This window comes from Vipera ursinii (assembly GCF_947247035.1).
Source record: "Vipera ursinii genome assembly, chromosome: 2".
Classification (NCBI taxonomy): Eukaryota; Metazoa; Chordata; class Lepidosauria; order Squamata; family Viperidae; genus Vipera; species Vipera ursinii.
Genome location: NC_139513.1, coordinates 33,760,156 through 33,787,682, shown reverse-complemented (window position 1 = coordinate 33,787,682; position 27,527 = coordinate 33,760,156). Strand labels below are relative to the sequence as shown.

Sequence of the window (27,527 nt, the reverse complement as noted above, 5' to 3'; positions counted from 1 at the left end):
TCCAACCTAGACGAGTTCAAATCACCAGGCCCAGATGGATTACACCCCAAGGTTCTCAAGGAACTGGTGGATGTGATCTCAGAACCACTGAACTATATTTTTCAAAGATCCTGGAGCACTGGGGAACTACCAGAGGACTGAAAAAGAGCTGATGTAGTTCCCATTTCAAAAAAAGGAAAAAAATGGATCCAGGAAATTACAGATTTCAGCCTGACCTCAATACCTGGGAAGATTCTGGAAAAGATAACCAAACAACGAATCAGCGATCACCTAGAGGCAAACAAAATCATTACTAAAAGCCATGAGTTTGTCAAAAACAGGTCATGCCAGACAAATCTTATTGCATTCTTTGACCAAGTGACAAAATTAGTGGATCAGAGGAATGCTGTGGATATAATTTACTTGGACTTCAGTAAGGCATTTGATAAAATAGATCACAACCTACTACTTGATAAGATAGAAAAATGTGGGTTAGACAGCATCACCACCAGATGGATTCATAGCTGGTTGACCGGCTGTACTCGGCGTGTGGTCCTCAATGGAACCGCATCTACATGGAAGGAAGTGTGTAGTGGGGTGCCCCAGGGCTCTGTTCTGGACTCAGTGCTCTTCAACGTCTTCATCAATGATTCGGAAGAAGGGATAGATGGGGAACTCATCAAATTTGCAGACGACACCAAGCTGGCACCAGAAGACAGGCTTAAGATACAGGAGGATCTGAACAGACATGAACACTGGGCGGTATCTAACAAAATGAAATTCAATGGTGAAAAAAGTAAGGTTCTACATTTAGGCAAGAAAAACCAAATTGTACAGGTATAGTAGGGGGTACCTTGCTCAATGGTAGTAACTGTGAGAGGGATCTCGGAGTCCTAGTGGACAATCACTTCAATATGAGCCAGCAGTGTGCTGCAGCTGCCAAAAAAGCCAACACAGTGCTAGGCTGCATTAACAAAGGGATAGAATCAAGATCACGTGAAGTATTAATACCACTTTACAATGCCTTGGTAAGGCCACACTTGGAATACTGCATCCAGTTTTGGTCACCACAATGTAAAAAAGATGTCGAGACTCTGGAAAGAGTACAGAGAAGAGCAACAAAGATGATTAGGGGACTGGAGGCTAAAACATATAAGGAACGGCTGCTGGAATTGGGTATGTCTAGTTTAATGAAGAGAAGGATGAGGGGTGACATGATAGCAGTGTTCCAATATCTCAGGGGCTGCCACAAAGAAGAGGGAGTCAAGTTATTCTCCAAAGCTCCTGAAGGCGGGACAAGAAGCAACAGATGGAAACTAATCAAGGAGAGAAGCAACCTAGAACTAAGGAGAAACTTCCTGACAGAACAATTAACCAGTGGAACAACCTGCCTCCAGAAGCTGTGAATGTGTGGAAGCTTTTAAGAGGGGACTGGACAACCATTTGTTTGAAATGGTAAAGGGTTTCCTGCCTGAGCAGGGGGTTGGACTAGATGACCTCCAAGGTCCCTTCCAACTTTATTATTATGATTATGATTATCTGGAGCACGGGTGTCAAACTCGCAGCATCACATGATGTGTCACTACGTATCGCAACTCTTTGCACTGCCGACAATGGGTTGGGTGCAGCTTCAGTATTATGAAACCGGCCTGCGGGCCAGCAGTTTGACACCCCTGATCTGGATTTTCCAAAAGAGGGATTTCACTAGAATTAATGTTCCTCATTCTTATCTCACAGCCTGGGAGTCTCCAACCATGTCAGTATTAGAAGAATTCCATTAATATCTGTAGTCTTTTATCCTGGTTACAAATTGTATGCCTGATTATGGATAACCACAATTATTGCCTAGCAGTGTGTGGTTCATTATGAGCCCATTGGTTTATTTTTGTGTTTTGAGTAAGAGAACTGAAGTACTGCTCTTTCCAAGCAAAATTGTTGCTAATGACATAAATATATGTAAATAGAACAATTAGATACAAAGAAAACCTGTGGAAGCAGAAAAGTTTTTTCTTAAGTGCAGAGAGAGGTCATACGCAGTTTTCCCAAGCTACATCTCACCATGAACTTTATTTTCTGATCTTCTGGAAATCTCCCAAGAAGCACTGGAAAATGGGAATCACTTTCCAGAGTTAAAAAATTAGGACAACATATGCTTTTTGATATGGAACTCAGCTCAGATCATGATCTCACATGGATGTGATTTATTTAAGAGCCGTGGTGGCGCAGTGGTTAGAATGCAATATTGCAGGCTAATTCTGTCAACTGCCAGCAGTTTGATTCTCACCGGCTCAAATATGACAGCCTTCCATCCTTCCAAGGTCAGAGAAATGAGGATTCAAATTGTTGGGGGCAATATGTTGACTCTATAAACCACTTAGAGAGGGCTGTAAAGTACTATGAAGCGGTATATAAGTCTATCATTATTGCTATTTAATCTTGGTAGCAGAGGATTTGGGCAGATTCATCCAGCAATTCATGTCCAGTTTCCTCCTCCTCTTTCATTATCCTCATCCGCTGATGTATTAATACCAGTTTTATAGTATGTATATATTTGTATGTATCTGTTGCGGTTAAAGCTAGAGACCCAGAGCTCTAGTCCTGCTTTAGACATAAAGCCAGAAACTGGGCCAATTGTCTCTTTCTCCGTCCTAAGAAGGAGGCAAGGGCAAAATACTTTTGAAATCTTGCCAAGAAAACAGAAGGATCTTGTCTAGGTAGCTACCATGAGTCCACGTTGATTTTAAAGCACCCCACCCCCACTTACATACAATACTTAAGAGTGTGTGTGTGTGTGTGTGTGTGTGTGTGTGTGTGTGTGTGTGTGTATGGGAAGCATATGCATTTAATAAATAAATAAAATGAGTACTACACGGGTTATCTTAGCAAATTTTAATGTAAACTTCATTGCAAGGTTTTTGCAGCATACATTAAAAAAACACTATTCTAAAACCAAAGTCTATTATTTAGTTATTAACCATTTTGATTACTGGGCTTGGAGGTTGTTTAAATGATTTGAGAGTTTGTGGCTATTTTGTTTTAGTTTTGTTAAAAAAAAATAAGTGAGTTGGATTAGAGGCATTCCTAAATAAATCACCTGCTCTTTAAGGCCTCTCCTTAAGCTCTTAGCCAGGGGTCTTCAAACCTGGCCCTTTTATGACTTGTGGAGTTCAACTCCCAGAATTCCTCAGCCAGGTCCACAAGTCACAAAAGGGCCAAGTCTGAAGACCCCTGCTCTTAGTGGAGTCACCAGAGAACGGGATTGAGAAACCTTTCCAAACAGGTGGTCTCCAATTCTTTAGACTACAACCAAGAATCTTTACGGATTCATCCATTTCTGAGTAATTCCAAATTTGGTTGTGCAACATCATCTGGGGCTACATGGCAGGGGTCCGGAGTACCTTGGGGAACACCTGCTGCCGGCATCGACATCCCTCCGCCCTGTGCGTTCCCACAGAGAGGGCCTCCTCAGGGTGCCACCGGTCAGAGAATGTCGACTGGTGGCCCCCAGGGGGAGATCCTTCTCTGTGGGCGCCCCGGATTTGTGGAACCAGCTACCGGTTGAGCTCCGGACGGCGCCCGATCTTCGCTCCTTTCGCCGCGAGCTAAAAACATACTTTTTTGAACAAGCTGGCCTGGCCTGATGAGGGGAGTGGGGGGGGGGGTTTACTGTTGTTATTTTATTGGGGTTTTAGATGTATTTTTAGTATATGGGCACGTATTTAATTATTTTTTAACTTTCATCACTTTTGTAATCTTGTATTTTTATTCTTGCCCTGTTCACCGCCCTGAGTCCTTCGGGAGAAGGGCGGTATAGAAATATTATTAAATTAAATTATTCTTATTGGGAAAGGCTATAGGAGAAAAGATAGGGAGAAAAAGAAAGAATTTGTTCCTTATCAAGTCAGCATACATGGAGGGAAGATCCAAAAGTAATGTTAGAAAGTATCACTTCACGGAAAGATTGATGGAAGCTTGGAACCAACTTCTACCAGAGGTAACAGGTCAACCACCAGTAACTTAAACAAGCTTGGGATAAATACAATCCCAACACAGTCCATCATCTGACAAAAATAAAAAAAAATATAAAAACAATAATTAAAAATAAATAAATGAATTCAAGAGAGAAAAAAAAACAAACAAACTCAAAGGGTAGACTCAAGGGACCGCTAGGTCTTTTTCTGCCATACGGTTTTCTATGTTTTTATGTTGATTTTCTTGTTTAAATTTCTTAACTGTCTTAAGAAGTGATCTCTGTGCCAAAGAAAAAAATGTTACATGCCAAAAGATGGTTAATCTTATGTCAGACCTGTCTTTGCTGCTGGATCCTTGCCCAGTTATTCAGCTGCAGTGTTGGGGGGGAAAAATGTTTTGTTTCTAGTTTCACTTATGATGAGCTAAATTGTCCAAAAGCAAGCATGTGAAGAGTGCTTTTCCCAGGACTGTGGAGCTGTATTCATGTGATTCTTTAGATCAGGGGTCTTCAAACTTGGCCCTTTTATGACTTGTGGACTTCAACTCCCAGAATTCCTCAGCCAGCCATGCTGGCTGAGGAATTCTGGGAGTTGAAGTCCACAAGTCATAAAAGGGCCAAGTTTGAAGACCCCTGCTTTAGATCCTCAGTGTCATCAGTAACCTTCAACTTATAGCCATTTGTTTGCCAACTGTTTACCAACTTACAACGGCATTGAAAAAAAGTTAGATACAACTGGTCCTCGCACTTGCAATCATCACAGCAACCCCATGGTCATGTGATTAAAATTTGGGTGCTTGGTTCTCATCATGTATTCATGAAAATGGCAACATTCACAGGGTCAGGTAATCCCTATTTGCCAACTTTCCAACTAGCTTCTAACAAGTGAAGTCAGTGGGAGAAACCAGATTCGCTTAACAACTAGGTGATTCACTTAAAGACTGCAGTGATCACTCAAACCACCAGAGCAAAATAGTGATAAAATCAGGCATGACTCACCGAACCTTTTTAGCAATGGAAATTCTGATTCCAGTTGTAAGTCGACAGCCTACCTGTATATTTCGCTATTTAAAGAGCCACCGAGAGATACAGGAATATGCGCAGGGATTTGCATACGGTTGTAGACTGGATCCGGAGCAACTGAGATGGACTAATACTCTAATGGATTATTCCTAGCAATATTGTCTTGAGTTTGCATGCCTTGCAGACTGAAAAGCTGCTGTTGTGATTCAGGGTCAGCCTGTGGGTTCGGCAGTTGGGTCGGACGACTCAGAGGAGGAGGAGGAGGGGGGTGTTGAAGAGCTTGCTGAGGGGATTGGACAGCTTGATGAGAGCCCTCAGCCAGGCCCCTCTCATCTGGTCACGACGCAGACCCAGCTGTGTGAGCCTGACAGCGTGGATGAAGATGACCCACAGCTGGCCCTGTTCAAGGACGCCCGACGCAGGAGGCAGTCAATCAGGAGTAAACAGAGGAAGGCAATGGGGCTCCTCAGAAGGAGGCAGAGAGAAGCCACGCCCTGAACTGTATTTAAAGGGGAATGCATGGGAGGGCTGGTTTGCTGAAGGCAACCGCTTGAAAAGCTCCTGTTTCTTGGTTCTTGTCTTGTTCTATTTATTTTGTAGCAATAAATTTGGCAGGCGTAATTCCAGCCTCTCGCCTTCTTGTAAAAGGGGTTGTCCCTGCCTTTTCTGCAGGGCCGGTAGCAGGCTGGTACAGAACATCTGCCTGTTTGAGGTGGAGATCAAGGAACAAGCCAGACTGTTTAAACTATTGGCACAAAGAGGACAGACATGACATTTGGACTTTTGTCTGCAGGTGGCAATCTTATATCTGGCTATCTTATCAAACCCAACAGGACCAACATGGTTAGGACTTGGAAGGAAAACCTCCAGGAAGACCCAGTATTGTAGGTTATTCTGGATAATTGGAAAAAAAAAGGAGATAAGCAATCCATTTCTGGATTGCTGCCAAAAAGACTATATGGATTCATGTATCTATGAAGTCACCGGAAGCTGGTCTTGAAGGAAACTGGCAACTAGCATGTTAGATGACCTTGATTAAATGAAACAAGCACCAAATGTTGGTGTTTGCTTATACATCAATTATTTTCTAGCCATCCAGTGAGATCATGAAGGTAGAGTGTTCTCTGGGTCCTGTCAATTAAACATTGTCATCTCTCAGTATCTAGCACAGGGGTGTCAAACTGCCGGCACACGGGCCGGATGTGTCATGCCGAAACCGTGCCTTTCCCATTGCCAGCAATGGAAAAAAAGTCATGACACGTCGCATCACATCACGTGACGTTGTGAGTTTAACATCCCTGATCTAGGAAGCATGCCTTCTCTGTGGTGCCTGGCCCTTGGATTGACATCTCCCCAGAGATATGAAGAATCACCCCTTTAAAGACATTCAGAAAACTGTAAAAACTTGCTTGTTCTTACATGGGAGAAGGTAATTGTTGAGTCTCTATGCTTTTTACTGGTATTAGGTTTTCCAGTGACTTGTAATATTTTCTACATATGTTCTTTTTCTCTTTTTTAATTTAAGCTGCCCAGAGTCATTAAAGGGGGAGAGAGCACAGGGGGAGGCTCAGCTAATCTCAATGTACACATGTTGTACTTTGACAATACAGTAAAGGTTTATTATTATTATATGGCCTTGAAATTGAAATAAATAAATGCACAAACATCAGTACGGTAGAACTCACCAAAGCACTCAAAATGGTTCAGTGGCAAAGAGAAGCAAAACTTCAGAAAATCCAAAAGGGGACACATACTAATTCAAAGAACTGTTATGTAACATATGGCTCTTGTGTGATTTTAATGCTTTATTTGCTGTTTATCATGCAATGCGCAATGAGTTTCTGGATGGATGCTTTGACCTCACCTTGCCCATTGCTCACTAGGATCCTAGTAAAGGTGTCTCTCTTCCATGCAGTGCAATGTTAACCTGGTGCTAACAGATAAATGTGTTAATAGAGGTGGAGGATATCTGATAACCTTTGAATTTAGCCCAAGAATCCAGAGTTAAGACAGCCCACAGCAGTTCCAGATTTCTGCTTGGTTCAGAGAAGGACATAAACATCCTTCTAGGCAGATGTGGAGAACTTTGATTTGATAGCTGCATTTTTTTTTCCTGTGCCAGCCCAGAGTTTCAAGCCATGTGGCTGGTGATGTCATGGCCACTTGATGGAGCGAGGTTAAAATATATAGCCCCTGTTTTGGCCATTTTTAAGAGGCTAAATAAAGATCTTTCCCCCTTTAAATCCTAAGAGTAAGGTTACCCCAAATATTGGGGAATGGTAGGTTTCCCTGCAGGGTGTATATGTGTAGTTTGAAGCATTTCTGTCCTGTTGTATACCCTGAAAGAGGCTTGCAGACAGTCTCTGTCCTTAGGCTGATCGTGTAAAATGTCACGTCACAAAAAAATGGGGAGTTGAAAAAGGTAATTTTTGCTCAAGCCCCTTGTAATGCCAGCTAGGATGAAGGTGAAGCTCAGATGACACTGTTAGCACTGGAATAATTGTTTTTCCACTGAGGTCAGTCAGTTGCCTCTAAGGAGGGAGCAAGCAATAATTCAACAGGTAGGTAGAATCTGCAAGCTTTTCCTCACTCATTCTGATTTCTTTTCTTCCCCCACATGGTGGTTGTTCTTATGGCCATTGGTGTGAATGTTGGCACCTTCCCCAATCAATTTAGAAGATAACATTTTGAAAGGGAGGGAAAGAGAAGACCATGTTATATATGAGCAGGTAAAATGTAGTGCTTAGGGTGGGACTGGGATTGGAGAGACACCCACTCCAGTTCTCATCCAACCATGAAAGTCATCAAGTGACTTTGAGCCACTCATTCTCTTTCAACCTCTTCTACTTTGTGGTTGCGGTAGTGGTAGGGATAAAAAGTAGTTAGTGTAGGCCACTGAAGTACATTGCTTTTCGTTCTTGAAGGAAATACTAAATTTGAGTAGAAAGGAAAACCAATTGGGGAACTGGACTGCAGTTGTGTAAAAAAATGTAAAGGAGATTCCAAAAGAGCTTTGGTGGAGCAGTGGGCTAATGCCTCCTTAAGTAACACCAGCTGCCTGCAATTAGTGCAGGTTCGCATCCCACCAGGCTCAAGGTTGACTCAGCCTTCCATCCTTCCGAGGTAGGTAAAATGAGGACCCAGATTGTTGGGGGCAATTAAGCTGACTTTGTAATAATGCTGCTTGGGGTGTGTGTGAAAGCCCTAATAAGCAGGCATATACATAGAATGAAGGCTACTGCTAAGTTTGTAAAGCCACCCTGAGTCTTCGGAGAAGGGCGGAGTATAAATGGAATTAAAATAAAAATAAATAAAATAAATAAAAGTTTGTACTCATGAGCCATGAAATCTCTCAATGGCGGTTATCATTAAGATTCTGCTGGATATCTTCAGAGCAGTGAACCACTCAGAATGTCGAAGGACACTATAAGGCAGGGGTGTCAAACTCAATTTCATTGAGGGCCACATCAGCATTGCAGTTGCCCTCAGGGGGCCGGGTGGGTATGGCCAGGGTGGGCGTGGCCTACTGGGTGGGTGTGGCTAGAGTGCGTATAACCTATGCATCAAGGGTGCCTATGGGGGCCTGGGCAGGAGTGGGACAGAGCTGAGGGTCTCTGGCAGAAGGACGGTCTCTGGGCCAGGGCCAAGGCAGTGGGGGCTGTTCCCTCACTGTTTCCAGGATGGTTTCGCGGGCCACATGAAACCACTTCAGGGGCCGGATCCGGCCCCCGGGCCTTGTGTTTGACATATCTGCTATAAGGACAGTAATATTGTAAACGGTTATTTCTGCCAAACTGGTTAGTTCTGCTCTATTACTGAAAATGCTACAGAAGGAGAAAAAAGAATGGAAGTGAAACAAATATATATTTACTGAATATGCTGTTCATATGCTGTTTTCATAAGTAAACACCATTGTTAGCCCTAAGCTCTGGGTTGGGAGGAGACATCATGATGGCAAACTTGGTGGAAGTTCAGTTTCAAAAATTCCAGATACCCAAACTCTCCTCAATTTTCTTCATTTCCAGATTTTGGACAGAATGAGGGTTATGGATCAGATATCAAATACCCCAACCTTTGTTACCTCGTGCTTCTTGATTTGGATATTTTTTTTTCAACCTTACAAAGTCCTCACACCCATTGACCTGTGTGCTGCTTTAGAACCACCAGCCAACATGAAAGGGAGCTGCTATAATTGGAACGATTAATCTTTGGTGTAATCACTGACCTTTCTCTGGCCCTCTGTATGCTCTAGATGGCAAGGCAGATACTAAAAGGCATGTTTTCCATAAGGTTTCAAAGCAAGCTTACTAGTACTTCATTAAGCTGGCTTGGTCCAGTGGATTCTTTCACCTCTGCTTTTGATCTCTTTCCTGTGCTGCTTTATGGAGACAAGTGAGAATGCTGCAATGTCCTGTGAAAAATGATCAAGGAAAATGCAAAGCATGCAGTTTCAGAGAGAAGACAGATTTCTTCTGGATCTGCATCAGGAATTCTATTGTCCAAGTAGTTGCTTTTACAGGAAAAGTATCTTGAATGTTGCATTCCCCATGAGCTTATCCCTGTGGGAGCCAACTGTGCTATCTCAAATTAATAAGGTGGTTCCAAGTGCAAAGAAAGCTTTGCATGAGGTTTAGATTTTACTTTATTTTAAGAAAAGAGTTTTGACTTACCTGTTTTTGGAATCCTTAAAAATGGCTAGCCTTCCCCCCCCCATGCTTTACCGGGACATTGAAGATATTATCAAACAGTGTTCCTGAATTGTAATTCAGGAGTTCCTGTTCCTGAAGGAATTACTGAGTATGCAGCTCTTCACCAGAAAAATACTATTGAGGATCTGAATGAGGTGCCTTTTACCTGAAGAATATGTGCCTACCACTGAGTTATTGTTCTGAAGCTGCCTTGAATCAAACAATTGATCCATAGTCTTATATATCCCATGGTGTGGTTCTCAGACAGAAGTTCTTCCAAATCTACTTCCAAAACTAAGGGCTAACCAGGAATATTTTACAGTTGCAAGAAAAAGTATGTGAACCCTTTGGGATTATGTGTTTTTTTGCATGAATTGGCCATAAAATGCGCTCTAAACGTCATGTAAGTCACAACAATAGAAAAACACAGTCTGCTTAAAATAATACTACACAAACATTAGCTGTTGTTATGTTTTAATTGAAGATAAGATGGAAACATTCACAGTGCAGGATGGAAAAAGTATGTGAACCTTTGGACTTAATAACTGGTTGACTCTCCTTTGGGAGCAATAACCTCAACCAAACGTTTCCTGTAGTTGCAGATCAGACCTGCACAACGATCTGGAGTAATTTTGGACCACTCCTCTGCACAAAACTGTTTCAGTGTAGCAATATTCTTGGGATGTCTGGTGTGAATCGCTCTCTTAAGGTCATGCCACAGCATTTCAATCGGGTTGAGGTCAGGACTCTGACTGGGCCACTCCAGAACGTGTATTCTGTTCTGTTGAAGCCATTCTTTTGTTGAATTACTTGTATGCTTTGGGTCATTGTCCTGTTGCATCACCCATCCTCTGCGGAGCTCCAGTGGCGGACAGATGGTCGTACGTTTTCCTGCAAAATGTCATGATAAACTCTGGAATACATTTTCCCATCAATGACAACAATCCGCCCAGGCCCTGAGGCAGCAAAGCAGCCCCAAACCATGATGCTCCCTCCACCATGTTTTACTTTGGGGATGAGGTTTTGATGTTGCTGTGCTGTGCCATTTTTTCTCCACACATAGTGTTGTGTGTTTTTCCCAGACAACTCAATTTTGGTTTCATCTGTCCATGTTTGAAGTTTGCAAAAGAGCACCTGGATGTTCCACAGCATTACTGGCAAAATATACTGTGGACAGATGAAACCAAAATTGAGTTGTCTGGGAAAAACACACAACACTATGTGTGGAGAAAAAATGGCACAGCACAGCAACATCAAAACCTCATCCCCAAAGTAAAACATGGCGGAGGGAGCATCATGGTTTGGGGCTGCTTTGCTGCCTCAGGGCCTGGGCGGATTGTTGTCATTGATGGGAAAATGTATTCCAGAGTTTATCATGACATTTTGCAGGAAAACGTACGACCATCTGTCCGCCACTGGAGCTCCGCAGAGGATGGGTGATGCAACAGGACAATGACCCAAAGCATACAAGTAATTCAACAAAAGAATGGCTTCAACAGAACAGAATACACATTCTGGAGTGGCCCAGTCAGAGTCCCGACCTCAACCCGATTGAAATGCTGTGGCATGACCTTAAGAGAGCGATTCACACCAGACATCCCAAGAATATTGCTACACTGAAACAGTTTTGTGCAGAGGAGTGGTCCAAAATTACTCCAGATCGTTGTGCAGGTCTGATCTGCAACTACAGGAAACGTTTGGTTGAGGTTATTGCTGCCAAAGGAGGATCAACCAGTTATTAAGTCCAAAGGTTCACATACTTTTTCCATCCTGCACTGTGAATGTTTCCATTTTATCTTCAATTAAAACATGACAACAGCTAATGTTTGTGTAGTATTATTTTAAGCAGACTGTGTTTTTCTATTGTTGTGACTTACATGACGTTTAGAGCGCATTTTATGGCCAATTCATGCAAAAAACCACATAATCCCATAGGGTTCACATACTTTTTCTTGCAACTGTACATGTTGTTCTGAACCAGCCCTCTTCTAGCAAACCCCTATTCAAAAGAAGAGACTGGAGAGCGTCCAAGGCTAAAAGGCTTCTGCCAAGATTTAATTACGCAGTTAACAAAAACACTAGAGCTTGTCTTCTCAAGCGGAAAAGTTGCTTTCAGCAACCAGCCCCTCCCCAAACACTCCTTTTATAGAGAGCTCAGGGCGTGGTCTCCCTGTGCCTCCTCCCGAGGAGTCCCATAGCCTTTCTTTGTTTGTTCCTGCTCGACTGCCTCCTGCGTCGGGCGTCCTTGAACAGGGCCAGCTGTGGGTCATCATCCTCCGCACTCTCGGGCTCACGCAGCTGAGAAGAGGTCCCCGGCTGAGGACTCTGCAAAGCCTCCAAACCATCATCAGCCGGTTCGTCTCCCTCCTCCCCCTCATCTGAGTCCTCCGATACATCGGACCCGGCTGTCGGACCCACAGGCTGGCCCTGAGTCACAACACTATCCCGCACCGCAGGGCCCTTCCCCCGGGTCTGCCGATCCGGATGCGGTCGGGATGGGAACTGTTCGTGAAACGCAGTCACCAACGCAGGGGCATGAACGGCGGTCGCGTCTTCCCATGTGAAGTCCTCCGGCCCGTACCCTTTCCACTCAATCAGGTACTGGAAGCGACCTTTCAGCCAGCGGGAATCCCTGATGCTGGCGACCTCGTACTCGGGGGTGCTGCCTCCATCACGAGTTCCTGATGGGGGAGGTTCTGCTTGGCGAAGTGGACAGGCCGGTTGTTCGGGGACCAACAAGGACCGATGGAAGACGGGGTGCACGCGCAGGGAACGTGGCAGAGTTAAACGATAGGCGACCGGATTGATGACGGCCTCGACTGAGAACGGTCCAAGGTAACGGTGGTCCAGCTTCCTCGCCGGCCGAGTGGATGGTAGGTTCCTGGTGGACAGCCAGACCCGATCCCCCACCGATAGTGGAGGCGTATCCCTTCTCGACCGATCGGCGAACCTCTTGTAGTCGGCCTTGGCCTTCTCCAGCTGCCGTCGCACCAACCGATGGATCGCCTGTAACTCCGCCATGAATTCGTTCGCTGCCGGCTCCGGTGAGTCCACGGGAGAAAGGGGGAAAAACCTGGGGTGATAACCCACGTTGGCCAAGAACGGTGTCATCTGCGTGGAGGTGTGTTGCGAGTTATTAAAGGCAAACTCGGCTATGGCCAAATAGTCTACCCAATTGTCCTGCTGCAGGTTAACATAGCAGCGCAGATACTGCTCTAAGATGCCGATGACCTTCTCGGTACCCCCGTCGGTCTGAGGATGATGCGCGGACGAGAGGCAAACCTTAATGTCCAACGCCCGCATCAACTCCTGCCAAAAGCGGGCTGTAAACTGGGCCCCCCTATCGGAGACGACCCTATCGGGAAGGCCGTGCAGCCGGAACACCTGTTGGATGAACATGCGACTAGTGGCGCGAGCTGACGGTAAGCCGCGACAGGGGATGAAGTGCGCCATCTTGGTCAACATGTCCACCACCACAAACACTGTCGTGAAGCCGGAGGATGGGGGTAGATCCGTCAGAAAGTCCATGGACACAGCCCCCCAGGGTCTCTTGGGCGTTGGCAAAGGCTGCAGTAAACCAGGCGGGGCCCCTGTCGCTGACTTGGCCTGCCTGCATGGGACGCAGGAGGTGACATAAGACTGGACATCGTGTCGGACTCGGGGCCACCAGAAAGTACGGGAGACCAGGTTCAGAGTCTTGAACAGGCCAAAATGCCCCGCAGCCGGGTTATCATGACATTGGCTGAGGACGAGTCCCCTGAGTGGCCCTCCTGGAACATAGAGCCGGTCACGATAATACAGGAGTCCATCCGCGACCGACCAAGGCGAATCTGGCCCCACCTCTTCCTTCCGCTGAGCCACCCACGCCTCCTGCTGCTGCGCCTCCCGGATCCGAGCCCGTATATCCACCGGCTCCCGCACCGCAGCAAAAGACTCGACGGGGATCACTGTCCTGGGCGGAAGCTTGTCTTCCACTCGGGTGTACTCGGGCTTCCTGGACAGAGCATCCGCTCTCTGGTTGTGCCCGCTTGGTATGTACCGCACCCGGAAGTCAAACCTCGCAAAGAAGAGGGACCACCGGATCTGGCGTTGATTCAAATTCCGAGCGGTCTGCAGGCTTTCCAGATTCTTGTGGTCCGTCCGGACCTCGATCTGATGCCGCGCCCCCTCCAGATGATGCCTCCAAGCCTCGAACGCCGCCTTGATGGCCAGCAGCTCCTTCTCCCAGATGGTATAGTTGCGCTCCGAGGGGTTCAATTTCCGAGAGTGATACGCGCAAGGGAAAAGGGTACCGCTGGGCGTCGTTGCCTGGAGTAACACGGCCCCAATGGCAATGTCGGAGGCGTCCGCCTCCACGACAAATGGCCGTTGCGGGTCGGGATGTTTCAAGATGGGCTCCTTCATGAAGGCGTCCTTCAAAGCCTGGAACGCCTGTTGTTCGGGGGCGTTCCACTGGAACCGAGTCTTCTTCTGCAGGAGCCGGGTGAGGGGGGCTGTCAAGGCAGCAAAGCCAGGGATGAATGTCCGATAGTAGTTGGCAAATCCAAGGAGTCGCTGAACGTCCTTCACGCAACGCGGGGGTTGCCAACTCTGCAACGACTCGACTTTACTCGGCTCCATGGCGATGCCCTCAGGAGAAATGCGGTGACCCAGGAAATCGATGGTCACCTGGTAGAACTGGCACTTCTCCAACTTGGCAAACAGCCGATGTTCCCGGAGGCGCTGCAGGACCTGACGGAGGTGCTGATGATGCGCTTCACGCGACGGGGAGTAAATCAGGATGTCGTCCAGGTAAATCACGACAAACTGGTCCAACAGATCCCGAAAGATATCGTTCATAAAATGCTGAAACACAGCGGGGGCGTTGGTCAGGCCAAACGGCATCACCGTGTACTCGAAATGTCCATAGCGAGTACCAAACGCCGTCTTCCACTCATCACCCGGCCGAACCCTGACGACGTTGTAAGCTCCACGCAGGTCCAGTTTCGTGAAGATCTTAGCCTCCCGGAGTCGGTCCAAGAGCTCGGGGATGAGGGGCAGCGGGTAGCGGTTACGCACCGTGATGGCGTTGAGTTTCCGGTAGTCACAGCAAAGCCGTAACTCGCCCGACTTCTTTTTGACGAAAAGCACGGGCGCAGACACTGGCGAGGACGAGGGCCGGATGAAACCGCGAGCCAAATTCTTTGTCAGGAAGTCCCGCAATGCAGCCAACTCGGGCTCCGACATGGAGTACAAACGCCCCACTGGGAGAGGCGCATCAGGGACTAGGTCAATGGAGCAGTCGTAGGGCCTGTGCGGGGGTAATTGGTCCGCCTCTGACTCGCTGAACACGTCAGCAAAGTCGGACAGTTCGGGAGGCAAGGAAACCCCTGGGGAACCCTCCACCTGGCCGGCACAGATATGGCGGGTGTGGTCCACGCACTGCAAACTTGGGAAGGTGACCAAGTTCTGAGACCAATAGATCTGTGGATCATGCGCCCGGAGCCACGCCAGTCCCAAGACCACGGGGAAGTGCAGATCCGAAGTGACGTAGAACTGGATGGCCTCCACATGGGTACTGATGGCCATACACACGGGTTGCGTGGCGGCCGTAATAGGCCCGGACAGGAGCACTCGACCATCGATGGTCTCCACAAGCATGGGCGGATCCACTGGACACTGGGGAACAGCCCATTTGGCCACGAAGGCCGAGTCCATAAAGTTAGTGGTAGCCCCAGAGTCAATTAAGGCATGGACCGGAATCCCCTCTGGCTTGCCAGGAAGGATCAGTCGTGCCTCCAAAATCAAATGCCGTGGAGGTTCACAGGCACCGTCGGAACGGCGTCGCTCGGCGTGGTCGTTGTGGGTCGCCCGATCTTTCACACCGTCTAGATCGGGCTCGGGCCTTTTCCCGATAGCAAAGCAGGGGACTTTCTCGGGGCAGGCTTGGTCACTGACGCCCGCTGACGCTTCTTCGGGCAAGAAGCAGCCAAATGTCCAGGGTCCCCACAGTAAAAACACAACCCCTCCGATCGTCGTCTGTCCATTTCCGTCACCGATAGACGGGACCTGGCGGCACCCAGCTCCATTGGCTCCTCCCTCTGGACTGGGGGCTCACGCACAACAGGGGCGGCAGGGGTCTGTGGGGTGGCACGGCGACTCTTACGCTGCTGCAGCCGGGCATCGATCCGCAGACAAAGATGGATCAGCCCATTCAGGTCTGAGGGAATGTCCACGCGGGCCAGCTCATCCAACATCTCCTCCGACAAGCCATCCTGGAAGGCATCCACGAGCGCAGCCTCATTCCAGGCGGAATCCTGGCTAAGCAGCCGGAAATCGCTGATGTAGGCCTGTAGGGGGCGCTGACCCTGCCTCAAAGCTTTCAGGCGTCGGGTGGCAGTCTGCGCCTTAATTGGGTCCTCATACATGAGGCGCATATGGTCACAAAACCCCCCAAAGTTATCCAACAAAGGGCTAGGCTGTGCCAACAGAGGCGTGCCCCAACGAGCTGCATCTCCCGACAGAAGGCTCAACACGAATCCCACCTTATCTCGGTCAGTCCCACCTTATCTCGGTCAGCCGCCCTCACGCTGATAAAAAGCTGGCATTGTCCCAGGAAGGCAGGAAACAGTTCTGGATTACCAGCAAATTTATCCGGCATAGCTATCTGACATTTCCTCCTGGGTGGGGGGGCAGCATGTACCTGAGCCTGCAGTTGTGCCACCTGAGTGGCCAGCAAGGTGAGTTGCTGGTTGAGCTGGGCATTCTCGGCAAGAAGCTGCTCCATCGTAGTAATAAGGGGTGGGTGGCTGAAAGCAAACTGTTCTGAACCAGCCCTCTTCTAGCAAACCCCTATTCAAAAGAAGAGACTGGAGAGCGTCCAAGGCTAAAAGGCTTCTGCCAAGATTTAATTACGCAGTTAACAAAAACACTAGAGCTTGTCTTCTCAAGCGGAAAAGTTGCTTTCAGCAACCAGCCCCTCCCCAAACACTCCTTTTATAGAGAGCTCAGGGCGTGGTCTCCCTGTGCCTCCTCCCGAGGAGTCCCATAGCCTTTCTTTGTTTGTTCCTGCTCGACTGCCTCCTGCGTCGGGCGTCCTTGAACAGGGCCAGCTGTGGGTCATCATCCTCCGCACTCTCGGGCTCACGCAGCTGAGAAGAGGTCCCCGGCTGAGGACTCTGCAAAGCCTCCAAACCATCATCAGCCGGTTCGTCTCCCTCCTCCCCCTCATCTGAGTCCTCCGATACATCGGACCCGGCTGTCGGACCCACAGGCTGGCCCTGAGTCACAACACATGTCTTGTCATTTGCATTGACTCAACACAGCACAAGATCAGGTGTACTTGATAGCATACCAAGCAATTTGAAAATTATCAACTTGGCCTATTTTATACAAACATTAAAACTGAATTAGCTGAGGTGGATTAGCCTTCCCAACCTGATTTCATCCAGATGTGCTCCATCCAACACATGTGGACAGCACCAGATTGAGGAATGTTGCTGTATAGATCCATGCTTTCTAAAGTCAGTTGAATATACATAAGTCTTCCTTAAAATGATGCTATCCAAATGTGTTGGACAAACTTCCATAATTATGGAAGGTGCTGTCCAACACATCTGGACTGCACCAGTTGGATGAAGTGCTGATGTAGAGGAATCCGATCCCTATGGTTGCTGTCATACTTGGATTTAGTACAATCAAACTATATAGATTCTTTTTATTTGAAATAATTACAGTAACTGGAATTCTTTAATAATTTGGCTAGGTCAGTAACACAGCCTTTTTAAAATAATGCTTGCATTGTATCTCCTATTGCAGGGGTGTCAAACTCAATTTCATTGAGGGCCGCATCAGCATTGCAGTTACCCTCAAGGGGCCGGGTGGGTATGGCCAGGGTGGGCATGGCCTACTGGGTGGGCATGGCTAGAGTGCGTATGGCCTACTGGGTGGGCATGGCCAGCTCTAGATCATTCGCACCAAGGGTGCCTATGGGGGCCTGGGCAGGAGTGGGACAGATCTGAGGGTCTCTGGCAGAAGGAGGGTCTTTGGGCCAGGGCCAAGGCAGTGGGGGCCATTCCCTCACTGTTTCCAGGATGGCTTCGCGGGCCACATGAAACCACTTTGCGGGCCGGATCTGGCCCTCGGGCCTTGTGTTTGACATGTCTGTCCTATTGGATAAATTGACATCGATATATGCATGAAAACTGGTGGCTTCATTTTGGGAAGACAAATAGCTTTTTCGTCCGACTAGTGTCTTGATTAAATTATAATATGCAGAAATAGGATTGGCTAGGTATTTTGATCACCACAATGTAAAAAAGATGTTGAGATTCTAGAACAGGTGTGTCAAACTGCTGGCCCACAGGCCGGACGCGTCATCCGGAAGCCGCACCCACCCCATTGCCAGCAATGGCAAAACTGTCCCGATATATTGCGCGACATCATGTGATGTTGGGAGTTTGACATGTCTGCTCTAGAAAGTGTACAGAGAAGAGCAACAAAGATGATTAGGGTACTGGAGGCTAAACCATATAAGAACAGTTGCTGGAACTGGGTGAAGAGAAGGACGAGGGGTGACATGATAGCAGTGTTCCAATATCTGAGGGGTTGACACAAAGAAGAGGGAGTCAACCTATTCTCCAAAGCAGGACAAGAAGCAATGGATGGAAACTAACCAAAGAAAGAAGCAACCTAGAACTAAGGAGAAATTTCCTGACAGTTAGAGCAGTTAGAACAATTAATCTGTGGAACAACCTGCCTCCAGAAGTTGTGAACTCTCCAACACTGGAAGTTTTTGAGAAGAGACTGGACAACCATTTGTCTGAAATGGTATAAGGTTTCCTTCTTGAACAGGGGGTTGGACTAGAAGACCTCCAAGGTCCCATACAACTCTATTATTATAACATTATTATTAAGGGTCATTGTTGTGCAAGAAACAATAGTTTCAGAATTTGATTAGGTGCATCACCTGATCAAGTTTTTTTTTAAAAAATGGCAACATGTGAAATGACTGTGATGTAGCTTTATTTTCATTTCTCTGAAGGTCCTAGGAAGAATGAAGTTGAATTAATTAGAAATGTGGAGGGGATAAATATCTACATAAGGATGTACTGATGCAGAATGTTCAAACAATGAGAGCAGGGTGAACTCAAACCCAGAAGACATTTAAGTAACTAATAATAGACACCTTGCATTTGAAGACATGCTGATAATTGGAATGATGACATTCACATATCAAACCACAAGCAACTCAGAACATAGTTTTATTTATCCTGTCACTTGGTATCAAGCCTCCCAAGAAGTTATGAATTGAATCAAAAGCAACAATGCATGACAGCCTTGTTAACTGAGAGAGCAGCATTGATCAGCAAGACTGCCTTTACTGGCAGTGTTCATACATTATGCTAAGCCATTATTTGTTTAACAAGCTGGAGCCAGACAGGGTGGGTGTCCTAATTCAAATGCATTACTCGGGGTCTCAACATTGTCTAAGCTATAGCTTGTTTAATAAAATAGTCAATAAATCACAATCCACATGGTCATAATCCATGGTTTACAAGCCATAGTGATACAATCAGCATGCTAATCAAACAAACATATTAGCCTGAAGGAGTGAGTAGCCTTGCAGATAATTGGAAAAAAAATGAGTTCTTTTGGTCAATCTCTAGCTTGCTTTCTCCTTTTAAGCTGCTCTTATTTTGCCTTTCTTTTAAGCACTCAAGATTTAGGCTAGACTGCAGAATAAATCACAAATAAACCAAAAAACCAAGAAAGAAGTTGTTTATTGCTGTTCACACATCAAACAAGCCATAGTTTAATCATAAACATGTAGTACCTAGTGTAATTAGTAATTAAATTATTATTGTATTAGTAAATAAATAGTACTAAGTAGTCATTAGTATCCCAGTATGGTATGTGGTTAAATTTCCATAGAGGTTAGCAGGGTGATTTTTAGATGAGTTACTAGATTTCAGGGCACCCATTGGATTGCTGCTGTGGCTAAAACAAAGGGAGATTAATGGATTTAAACCATATTGTGTCCTCAAAGGTAAAGTGGGATATATTTGTAGTAAATAAATAATAAGAAAAAAAAAGCTTCTGTGGTTTCATATCAATCATCCATGCAGAGGACATGTCAGAAAAATCAAGGTATACGTTAGTTACAGTTGCCAACTTGACCTTTTTGACTCAACGTCTTCTGACCAATTCTGAAACTTTTTAAAAATATGTTTTAGTGACTCACTGACCAATCACATAACCAACAAACTACATTAGGTCTTAGTATACTCTTGGTTCACTGTATGCATATTGTAAATTCACACACGCATACTTTGTTTGTTTGTTTGTTTATGCTCCCCATCTTACCTCAAGATCTGCTTTTCTCTTAATGGCATCTCTTTGGGAGAGAGAGAGATACAGTGACTTCCTGTGATAGGGCAACAGTATCATGCTATGAAACAGGGGTTCTTCAGTGGCATGGCTCATGTTTTGTATTCAAAGACCCCAATTCTTTCTTGACATTTCCAAAATGCATTACCTTCATTTAGAATACAGGTAGTTGTCTCTTAATGACCCTAACTGGGACTGAAATGTTCATCTCTAAGTCATTAGGTGAAACATCACATAACTGCACTGATTAGCAACAATAGCAGTCCTGGTCATTAGACAAGGACCTCACACTTCTTTTGCCTTGCCATACTCACCTCTACTTCTCCCGCAGGACTGACGCTGGACAAGTGAGATAAGGAAGCATTTGTGTGAACTGAGGCTTTCTTGTATGTCTAGTCTAATGAAAAGAAGGACTAGAGATGACACAGTAACAATATTCCAGTATCTCAGGGGCTGCCACAAAGAAGAGGGAGTCAAGCTATTCTCCAAAGCACCTGAAGGCAGGACAAGAAGCAATGGATGGAAACTATTCAAAGAGAGAGGCAAGCTAGAACTAAGAAGAAATTTCGTGACAGTTAGAACAATTAATCAGTAGATCAGTTTCCCTCCAGAAGTTGTGGGTACTGCAATAGTGAAGGTTTTTAAGCAGAGATTGGACCGCCATTTGTATGGAATGGTCTAGGGTCTTCTGCTTAGGCAGTGATTGGATTGGAAGACCTCCTAGGTACCTTCCAACTCTACTATTCTGTCACATTTTTACCAAAAGATTTAGCTTAATTGCAATTAAAAGTGTAGGAGATGACCAGGCTGAGCCCAAGGGAGAGGTCAAAGCATCATCAGTCATGAGTACCTGCATGCCCACAAGAGATCTAAGTCCCTTGAATTCCTTTCTATTCTTAACTCCCGCTAATTTTCATTGACAGTTAGTAGTTCAGATTCTTTTAAAGAGAGCTTAAGCTTACAATAAATCTTTATATACATTTGAACCATCTGGATCTCCTGATTTCCCTGGTGCTTTACATACCAAATGGAAAGGAGCAGAGTATCTCTGTCACAGAATTTTTCTGGGCTGCAGTGTCCATCCTCTTAAAGTCTCACCACTTGTTGATTATAGCTTAGTAGGACTACGCACGTACAAAACAAAAAAAATAACATTCAGATGTTACGTAAATTCCCCCTCTATCTTTAATACATCCAGCTAAGCATATTTTATCTTCAAAGCTATATGACAACAGATGCTAAAAAGCACTTGCACTACCACAGAACAATTTATTCAAGTGGTTTTTCCCCCCCCACAAAAGCTGTGATTACCTAGAACAGTTATGTAAGAGACATTTTGCTCTTCAGAATTTAGTGTGCACACTAAACTTTCCATGGACTGAACAAACTTAGTCTTTTTTAAAGAGCCTTTTCCAGTTTAAGAATATAACCATTGCTTTTTTACACGAGAAACTCAGGAGCTTTTTCCTCCAGGTAGAAAATCAAATTCAACAGCGTTCAGTTTTGGCCGTGAAGATGGAAGATAATTTCCCATTGTCCCTATGGGAAGGCAATGTGAAGCCAATTCCGTTTTGCTCCAAAATATATATTTTTTTATCTGTCATGGTGGCATGACAGCATGTAATCGCTTCCTGAGAGGTCTCCAATAGAGGAAGGTATTTTAGGTATTTTAAAAATGGTTACGTATAATGCTAGCGGAGCAAGTACATGTAGCATGAAACCGATGACTGACATTGGACTATTCCAGGGGTAGGCAACCTCAGCTCTTTTATGACTCATGGACTTCAACTCCCAGAATTCCTGAGTCAGCTGACTCAGGAATTCTGGGAGTTGAAGTCCATGAGTCATAAAAGAGCCGAGGTTGCCTACCCCTGGACTATTCAGATAAGGAAGCATTTGTGTGCGCTGAAGCTTTCTCACATTTTTACAAAGCAAAGATTTTAGATTCTGAGCTTGGGGGTTAATGAAGTTACATTTCAGCATGCAAAGATTTTTAACAGTATGCTTAAAAAGATGTGCTACTGTTTATATTTTCATCATATGTTCTTAATTATTTTTAATCATGAAAAATGAAATGACAGTGTGAATAAAATCTCTTCCTTGGTATTATAAGGTCAACAGCATGTAAGTGTGAATTGCATGGACTGTGATATGATAATCTGATGAATATTAGGCCTCTCTCAGTCAGGATGAATTGCGTTTAACTATGGTTTATTAAACATAATGCACCAGGCTTTTATGCTAAACCATAAACTGTCATTTGCGCATCGGAGCTCACTTCATATACACTCGGCTAAGCCAACATCAAAGAAATAATAATACTGTTTACCATATTATCTGCACCATGGACCCCAATGTGCCCATCTTTTTGAATACAAATGATATTGTCCAGGAACCCCAAATATTTGCCACAAGTTCAAATTATTGGATGATGCATTGCCAAGCATAGATGTGAAAATTAATGTATCAAAACCATGACAGTTATGTTTGACAAGGAAAATTGTACAGTACATGTTATGCAAGTTATACATAAAAGATTGGAGCCAGGATGGTTCAGACTTGAAATCAGGAGACTGTGATTCTAGTCCTGCCTTGGACACATTCCAGCTGGTGACCATGAGCCAGTCATAGTCTTTCAGCCTTAGGAAGAAGGCAATAGCAAATAACTTCCAAAAAACCTTGCCAAGAAAACTGTAGGGACTTGTCCAGATAGTCTCCAAGAATAAGACATGATTGAATGGAATGGGGGGAAAATACATAAATAGGGGGAAAAAACTAACGCAAGGAAATGAATTTATATAGTTATGTGTACTTTGTGTACTTTGACAAAACTTTTTTTTAAAGATGGGGAAATGGATGGAGAAATGTTAAGATATGAAAATATTGTTAGAAGGATAGCAGGTAGTATGTCCTATTTGAGAATAAATGTTGTTAAGTAAAAGTTTATTCTCAAATATTAAAATTCCTAAATATTTCTAATATTTCTAATTTTTAGAAAATATATTTCTGAATTGCTGTATGAAAGAGCATGCTTCTGCCCACATTTTTAATGGAAGTGAGAGTTGGATATATTAGGATAAACAAATATCAGTTGAATGTGATTAGGGTACTTAAGAGATTTTTATTGATTTTATATAGTTATGAATATAGCTTTAAAAAACTATTTTGAAAAAGGCACAATGGGAAAAACTAATAGAATTATGAGTCTGCTTTTTGTCATTTTTCTTTGTGCATTTGTTTTATATCACAATATCTTACCTTTTAGTTTCCTGTTAAAACGTACCATTTTATAGATTTGTGTATAGCATGAGCTGGTAACTTGCCCTGATCCTTTTGCTTAATATTGGTTTAGTGGATCAGAGACTTGTATTTTTCCTTTATTATTAAACACTGGGATTTCAAAACTGCTGGGAATTCTAAAAATGTGACTGTGCAAATATGAAGATATATGTTGAGATTAGTCATGTGGATTTTCAAAATATAACAGCTGTTCCATTTGAGCAGCAGTCTTTTTCCTATGAGGCTGTTGAAATGGCAGTGTTGGAATCATCTCCATGGCAAACCTTAATCCTGCAAGGATATTAATATAAATTCTCTTCTCTCTGTGTGAATCACCTCTAGCTTTGTATATATATTTTTCTGTCCAACCACTTTTTATATACAACATAGACATAGGAAAGTGAGTGCAATTCTATTTGGAATTTATTCCCAATTAAATTACTCCCTTCTACTACTACCCTTATTCCTAATTAAATTATATTCATGAATCCCTCCTACTAATGCTGGACTTTAAGTGGTGTTAGGTGCTAGTTTGTACTTTTGATGCAACCTGCTGTAGTAGTTTCTTACCTACATGTTACACTTGGTTCCGGCTGCTATTTTGTCATCTCAGAAAAAATTGCAGTGGCTGCTTGGGTGGGAAGAAAAACAGATAAATGCTAAGATTCAAGATTTTTTTTCTGAAGTTGAATTTGGGACTGGAGGAATTTTACACAGGGATCCAACCTGTCAGCATGGAGAAGAACCTTATAATTCTCCAGATGTTGTTGAACTCTAAGGATGGTTAGAGTTTTTCTAAGCTGAGGGAGGGATGATGGAAGCTACAGTTGAACAACATGTGGGGGCCCACAATTGCTCATTCTGCTTAGTGTTTCAAATCTAGCCCAAAGGAGCAACTAGCTGCATATAGAAATCAGCTAGATGAGGAATAGCTCACTTCCAACCATATGGCAGTTCCCATGAAGTCATGGAAACTTGACAGCATCTGAACCCAACAATTAATGTATTGTGTAAAAGAGGTTCAGAGGAACATCTGGGAGAGAACAAATTCCAGACAAACCTCTAAAGCCTCAGATTCATATCACCAATCATTCTGATAGCTTACTGGGTATGATTTTGGGATAATTCTCTTCTTTCTGTTTAATCTCCCTCATAGGCTGTCTTGGTGTTAATACAAGCAGGATTGGTTAGGAAAATACATACTGTATGTGCTTCCTGAGTTTTGGGGAGCTGCTGCTGTTATTAGTCTTGGATTTCACTCTGTGGATGTTAACCAGTTTATCATTGGAATCAAATATGCTTTTCCTTTCTGGGCAACCATGTTTACAGTTAAGGAACTTTGGCTGTATGTGCCTACAACCTTGATGTGTGAACTAGAATGGTTTCACTGTACCGCTCAAACATAAAAACTTAATTTAAAACATGTATTTTTTGTATAAAGGCAAATCCAAATGCAAGCATTCTGCTTTCACTTGAAATGGATTGTCAAAGAAGTTACTAGCATAGCACTTACACACACGGATGTTTATAGGATGGCTAATGTTTCTTAAGAGATTAAGTGTGACTTGTCATCAGGCTGTTTCCTCTGTAAGGAGTAATATGTTCAGATTTTAAAGTCAGGGCACAAAGCTGCTGATACGTTAAGCCCTCTCTCTCCCTTTTGCATTTTTCTGATTGGAGACTCCAGCGATTAGTTTCAACTCCCCTCCCTTTTTCGTTTTGGGAAATAAAATGCTTCTTTTCCATCATACAACATAAAACCAGATTCATTAAATAGCAGGTTCAGTTACTGAGTGTCTAGACTGTTGCTGGTTTTGGCTGGAGAATATAATTAACTCTCCTTACCAGCAAATGTTTTCCAAAATAGGTTGGGCATGGCCAGACTGCTCAGTGAAACTCAGAGGGGCAAATTCAGCATTCCAGGTTTTCATCAACAGCATGATCCTTGCGCTGGACCATATGCCAATGACTGCTTACGTCACAGCATTTTTTGAGCTTGGATTTGGAGTGACAGACTCAAGGATGCACTTTAAAAAAAAAGAATGAATCCAAATCCAAAATGGATTAGAGGTAGTCCTCAACATATAACCAATTATGATTGTGAGCCATGAGAGTCATTAAGCAGGTCATGTTGACCATACCCAATTTTACGACTTTTTTGTGATGGTCATGAAGTGATTGTTGTGGTTGTAAAGCAGACACCATTGTCGTGAAGCAAACCCATTACTTGCTATGGGACTTCTTTGCTGGAAATGGAAAGTGTACATAAATCATGATCACATAATCACTAAATGCTGCAAACAGCCCTAAATGTTGGCTGGTTGCCAAGTGCCTCAAATGCAGTCACATGATGGGGGTAAGGTGGCCATCAGAATTTGAAATCTGAGTTGAAGGTATCTGTCTTGGGATCTGTTGTAACTTCAAATGGTAACTAAATGATTTTAAGGCAAGGACTACCTGTAATTCACTTTAAAATTTAATTGCATTTTTTTACTGTATATCCTTCCCACCATTCTGCTCATAGGTCATTCTGTCTTAACAGGATCACTGCTACCATATAGAGTACCTAGCACCGTCCACCAAAGTATGTTTTTAATATTCAAAATTTATTAAATATAATTGTGCAAAGGCCTGTGGGTGTAAGAACCTGCCTCAACTAGGTCTCCCAAGAAAGCAGAACTCTTGAAATAGGCATTGTCTCAAAAGGAACTTTTATTAGGGACCAATGATAGCACGGAAAACAAGGCAAGGTTTGAGGGAAAAACCCGTGCAAGCACTATATCAAAAGCAATATTCGTTACTCCTCTGCCCATGATCCATTTGAATCTCAGCTAATCCACAGGGGGTATATTGTTTTGGTAACTGGCTCCTTTGGTGTGCTCTTCAAGGTCTCTCTCAGTTTCGTTTCCCTCTGGCTCCAAGCACAAACCGTCTCCTAGATAAGGTTGATATTAGTCAGCTGCATTCCATCTCCTCGGGGGAAGGGCAAAGCGGCAAGACAGTGCAAAGCATCCCTCAAAGCATCCCCCCTCCCAACAGAATGGCAGCCCCCCCAAAATGGTAACAAAAGCACGTATAAGATAGAGAGGTAATACATTTCTTTGGGGATCTGACAGTGGGTCTAGATTCCATCATGGGTCTCTGTCAGATGTGAAGAATCAGGGTCACCTGATTATCTGGGACACTACTCATCCTCTTCACAACCTGTTTTCCTTGTTACCTTCTGGGAGGAGGCTTCGTGGTATCCGCAGCAGAACATCCAGATTCAGCCATAGTGTCATTCCATACAGCATTAACCTTGTGAACTCTCAGGCTTCCTCCCTCCGTTATATATTCAAGTTGGACAGTATTTAATATTTTATTGTTATGTATATGTAGGGGGTGTGGGTCTATACATATGTTGTATGTAGTATGTTTTAGGTGGGTGTCATGTATGTGTCTCACTTTGAGAGCAGGCAACTAAATTTCATTTTTGATGTGCGCCATTGTGCCCACAGTAAAAAAAAAAAGACAGTAAAGATTATCTTATCTTAATTTCCAGTTCAAAAGATTTATTGCTCAAGCCTAAACATATGAATTTAGTCAATTAAATTGGCACTAGATAAGAATCAATGGAATTCAAGAGGTAGTGGACTTGGAGCCTTTGTGGATATGTAACATTTCTAGGCTGAGTCCTCTCTTAACTCCACTTCCCCATGCTCTGCTTGCTCTTCTGGTCTCATTGGCCAAATGTGCATGCACGAAGTCGACAAGCTTGTGTGACTGATACTGTGTCTCCTCTTTCTGTTACTCTGTGCGATGCATAGTTACACACCAAATTGCAGCAGTCTTAAGTTATTTCTTGTGCAGATCAAAGTTGCACAGTTTGTTGCACTTAACATTTTTAATTCGGGAATTTTTAGAGAGACTTTGGCAGGCCGAGAAGAAGGCAGGAGGGATATACTGACCTGAGATAGAAGAGAGTTGGAATCTGTTTCCTTTATAAATCCCACTGAAACCTGTTGGACTTATAGAATACAGAATAACAGAGTTGGGAGGGACCTTAGAAATCTTCTAATCAAGCCCACTTCTTAAGAATGAGACCCTAGACCAGGGGTGTCAAACTCAATTCCACTGAGGGCCGTGTCAGCATTGCGGTTGCCCTCAGGGGGCCGAGTGGGTGTGGCCTGGGTGGGCGTGACCTACTGGGTGGGCGTGGCTAGAGTGCGTAAGGCCTACTG

The 27,527-nt window shown here is 44.3% G+C and overlaps 1 protein-coding gene and 1 long non-coding RNA gene across 2 annotated transcripts in view; one reads left to right on the top strand and one right to left on the bottom strand.

Annotated features, from left to right (window-relative positions):
* PRICKLE2 (prickle planar cell polarity protein 2) overlaps positions 1 to 27,527 on the top strand; it is a gene marked incomplete at its 3' end in the record, with an annotated part of 347,101 nt that overhangs the window by 84,603 nt on the left and 234,971 nt on the right. The gene's annotated exons all lie outside the window — the stretch shown is intronic.
* The window catches only part of LOC310636362, a 34,531-nt gene continuing 33,011 nt past the window's right edge, over positions 26,008 to 27,527 (bottom strand). Inside the window, exon 8 of the long non-coding RNA XR_014491694.1 lies at positions 26,008 to 26,242. This is a non-coding gene — a long non-coding RNA (uncharacterized lncRNA). The remainder of the gene's footprint in view (positions 26,243 to 27,527) is intronic.